This window comes from Aplysia californica, unplaced genomic scaffold (assembly GCF_000002075.1).
Source record: "Aplysia californica isolate F4 #8 unplaced genomic scaffold, AplCal3.0 scaffold00168, whole genome shotgun sequence".
Taxonomy (NCBI): Eukaryota; Metazoa; Mollusca; class Gastropoda; order Aplysiida; family Aplysiidae; genus Aplysia; species Aplysia californica.
Genome location: NW_004797438.1, coordinates 776,799 through 781,853, shown reverse-complemented (window position 1 = coordinate 781,853; position 5,055 = coordinate 776,799).

Sequence of the window (5,055 nt, the reverse complement as noted above, 5' to 3'; positions counted from 1 at the left end):
GAGAACAAACGTTTCGGTACGTCCTGCAAGTGTCTCTCTCGCTCTGTCTCTGTCTCTGTCTTTCTCTCTCTCTATCTTACTCTCTCTCTCTCTCTCTCTCTCTCTCTCTCTCTCTCTCTGTGTGTGTGTGTGTGTGTGTGTGTGTGTGTGTGTGTGTTTCTCTATTTCTGTCTCTCTCTTTCTCTCTCTTTCTCACTCTCACACAGATGGCTGAGAATAAACGTTTCGGTACGTCCTGCGAGTGTCTCTCTCGCTCTCTCTCTCTCTCTCTCGCGTGAGTTTAATGGACTCCCTCGATTGTTTGATTGATCGCTCGACTGATCGACTGTATGATGGCTTGTATGATTAATTGCTCGATGATCACGTGCATAATTGATTGTAATATGATTGCTCTCCCTATTTCATGCCAGACTCCCAGTGCCGTGCTTCTCGCCGTTTGGAGTTTAACGGGCTCCCTCTGAGGACCTTCAGCGACAAGATCAACGTGGAGCTGCGTCACTTCTTCCTGAACCCTGGCGTGAGCCTGTCCAACAACGAGGCCGTCTTCGTGTAAGTCGTTTTCTTCGTTTAGTTTAGTTTAGTATGGGGTTTTACGACGCTCGCAACTGCATAAGGTCATATGAGCGCAGTGTAGGTCTCCTGTCTGATGGCTAGATGACGTGCATGATTGATTGTATGATTGTTGGCTCGATTTATCATGTGTATGATTGATTGTATAATTGAGTTGCGTTATGATTGTTTGTCTGGTTGTCTGTATGATTGATTGTTTGATTGATCACACAATTGATAGCTATTGATCGCTCGATTGATAGCTCGATTGATCGTTCGATTGATCACGTGTATGCTTGATTGCTCAATTGATCAAGTGTGGGATTGATTGTGTGACTGATCCCTCGATTAGTAGCTCGATTGATCTCTCGATTAATCACGTGTATGATTGATCGTATCACTGATCGCTCTGTTGATCACGTGTATGATCGACTTTTTGATTGATCCCTCGATTGATTTCTCCATTGATTGTATGATTGATCTCTCTATTGATCACATGTACAATTGATAGCCTTTTTTGATCGGCGATTGATCGCACGTACAATTTATTGCTTGATTGATACCTCGATTGATAACGTGTATTATTGATTGTGGGATTGATTGTTCCATAATCACCCACATAATTGATTGTATGATTGCTCACTTGATTGATCACTCAATGATTAAGTGGCTTATGGTTTGATTTGTGGTACTTTTTCTGGTATGATTTACAATATATTATAAATGGTTGAATGATTGACTGTTTGTTTGATAGCAAATTAAGTGTGTGAATGACAATGGTATTATTGATAGAGTGGTTCATGTTATAAGTTCTGACGTTAGTCATAGTGTGGCTGATTATGCACTCGATTTTATAATTAATTGTATGATTCACGGCATAATTTAGGGTATGATTTATAGTATGACTGGGGATTTTGGGAGGTTGGGGGGTTGGTGTGAGCGTAAAACAATCAGATTTTTGAAAAAAAGGGGGCATGGATAGACAGACAGACAGACAGACAGACAAACAGACAGACAGACAGACAGACAGACAGACAGACAGACAGACAGACAGACAGACACATTGACAAACAGACAGACAGACATTTTAATATCATTTTTTAAAAATTCTTTCACAGCAATGGCAACTCTGGAACATACATCTATGACTACTTCTTTAACGACAACATTTTGAGGACGCCGTTTGCCATTACTGTTCTGTTTCGTGTTGACACAACACCAAACGTAAGCTACATTCTACACGTATTCCGTCTGATATGGGGGTGGTTTGAGAATGTTACAGATAGGTCATTACTTCTTTAATACTTACTAAACGTTTACTTTTTCATCCTCTTTTTCCGTTAAGCGTCGAACGTTTACTTTTTCATCCTCTTTTGTCGTTAAGCGTCGAGGGGAGATGCAGTTTTCTATGGAGGGCCGGCTCGCAGCTCTTTCATACCTCTTGAATAATCCTCAATAAATTATGTGTTTGTGTCTGCCTGTATTGTATTCTTAATTATAAGTTAAAAGCATCTTTGCGCAAGACGCCCCAACGACCCACGTGTGGTTCTGCTGAGGTTGCATATTCCGGATGTGTGTATAAGGTTAGGAACGTTTCGAATGGGGCCTAGCAAAGTTTACTTTTACCTATCTTAATCGAATAAATTATTGTTATTAGGGGAATTAGATTATTCTTACTCTATAGCAACAGCCAACAGTATAACTCGTTAATAATAATAATAATAATAGATAGCATTTGTATAGCGCATATCCCCGCTCAACAGCAGGCTCTATGCGCTTTACACTATATTATTACCCCAGCAGACCATAGAACATTCCGAAACATTCTCAGCTTCCCGGGAAGCATACAGTGCAAGCAGCCGATTAAGCGCTCAAACACTAACAAACTGACAAGATCTTTCGCTGTCTATAGCCGGGTACCCATTCCCACCTGGGTGAAGTGAGGAAAATTCGTGTAAAGTGCCTTTCCCAAGGACACAACGTCGGGCCCCTGACGGGATTCGAACCCACGACCTTACGGTTGCGAGTCCGAGAGCCTAACCACTAGGCCACCGACGCCACTAGACTTCTGGGTTGAAGTTTTGAGGCCCTTTTTTGTTAGAATATTATGTGTTTATATCAATGAAAAGCTTAATGGGTTCCTTTGTAAGGAGACACTAATAATGTCTGAAAGGTGTCTCATTTGTTATAAATCCTGACCTGCTTACTGAGCATGCAGAAATAGAACCCAAACACTGAATGGAACGATTTTGTTCTTTTTTCTTAAAGGGGTTAAGTGTTTAAAGCCCTTTTGAACTGTATCAGTTTCCCTTTGATGTGGGAACTGTTAACTTTCAGTAAAGTCTATCTCCGATACGACTAGGCCTAGTGGAAGTAAAGTCTTAAACTTTCCTCAAACAAATAAAGTTCAATACCACCCTTTTCTCCCAATCCCATCCCCCTCCACCTTCCCCTCCCCATCCCCCACCCTCTTCTCGCTAACCGATATCATGTTCTTGATTTGTAAAAAAATATATATATATCCATGGGCTATTTGGTGTTACAGGTCATTTTGACCGAAAGTGTTTAGAAAATTGTTTCACACAGATATACTTATGTGGGAGTATCCCAGTGGTTTCAAACCCAATCTCTCAGGGGGGTGATTTAAGGTTGCTGGCCAAAATGGCTAAACACTCTCTGGGCATTGGAAAAGCTGCAAAGTTTAAGAACAGTTATATGAATCAGTTGTAGACAAAATGTCAAATGATAACAAGTCAATGCATGTCATTTTTTTCTATCATGTCAGTTTAGTTTGACAGCGCTGGATGTTTAGCATCTTTTCTTGACAAGTTCGTTTACGTTTGAAGCAAGGTTCTGTGTAACGGATTCATTTAGTTTTAGTAAGAGTTTTACTCGACTTGCAATACAATAAGGCAATATAGAGTAGGCGTGTTACAAGATAGTAATATACACAAACAAGAAGGAATAGAAATAAGGGCGATAGATGTTTGATAGGGAAAAAGGATCAAACCACACCTGAGCACCCGCAAAGCACCCACATTTTATGGATTCACATGACGAATTATAAACTTTCAAAAATTATCTCGCTGGTCATGAGTTTGACACATTATGTGTACTGGATCGATAATACTATAAACAGCAACAACAACAACAGCAGCAACAACAACAACAACAGCAACAATCACAAAAACAACAACAACAACGACAACAATAACGACAACAACAACAACAACAACCACATCAACAACACCAACAACAACAACAACGACACCTGTGGCTTAACCTGTTGCTTTTTGTCCTCATCCAGATCGGAGACTCCATCACCCTGCTGAGCAACGAGTTCACACTGGACCCCAACAACCCCCTGTGTGACCCACCCACCGTTAACTGGGTCGTCAGATACGATGGTGAGTCACTACCATAGACTTGAATTATAATATATTATCCTAGACCGTGCACTGTCATGGCAGCCGCTTTTCACTCTGTCTAAAATGGTGAAATGGTATGGGTTTAACGCCCCTATCAACACTATCGGGTTATTTAAGGGGCGGGACCTCCTAGTTCATCGTCCGTCTCCGATAGGACAAAGCCAAGAGGGAAGTTCGTGTAAAGCGTCTTTCCCAAGGACACAACGTCGGGCGAGCTGAGGCTCGAACCCCCGAACCCGTAATCTCACGATTACGAGTCTTAGGCTACCGACGCCACTTCACTTCGTCGAAAAGATGAAGTATTAAAAAAGTAAAGTAAAAAAAAGTAAAACAAAAATATTCTCTCCGACGCAGGTGAGACATTGCCGTGGAAATAAAGAGCAAATCAACAGTCTGGCTTTCTGTTTGTTTTAGTTAAGTTTTACGGCGCTCGAAACTGCAAAAGGTCATATGAGCGCCAAGGGCTGGATGTCAACTTAGCGGTCTAAACGGGGAATCAGGCGTGGAAAGGAACTGGCGACCCTACCACAATATAATGCCGAAGGCCCAGGAAGTTGTCTCACTAACAAAGCAATCCCCAATGTCCGGATCGGATGGGGAAACAACTTTACTATTTAAAATATGTTTGCAACATGCAGTTGCATCTCTGTCAGTCTGTTGGAATTTTTTATCCATTTTAGCTCTGATTTGGCTGTCCTCACAAGAGTGTTCAAAACAACCCTTCTCCCATCATTTATGGTCTAAATTGTGTGTGTTGATCAGAACGTAAAGCAAGTCAGTGCCGTAACAGCTCTTTTTCAAACAAAAATTCTCTCTATCCAGGTATCTCCAACGGACTCCGTACCTGGACTGTGACAATCTCTGCCACTGGAATCAACGGTGCTACAGCCACAAGCACTGGTGTCACCACTGGAGACGTAAGTGTTGAACCTGGGTGCTGTATTTTTTTCCATCCCTCTCTGTCTTCCTCGCCTTCTCTTTCTTTCTTCCCCTCTTTTTATCGTCTCTGTCTTTCTTTCTTATCTCTTTCTTTTTCTCTTTCTCTTTCTCTATCTCTTTCTCTCTCTCTCTCTCTCTC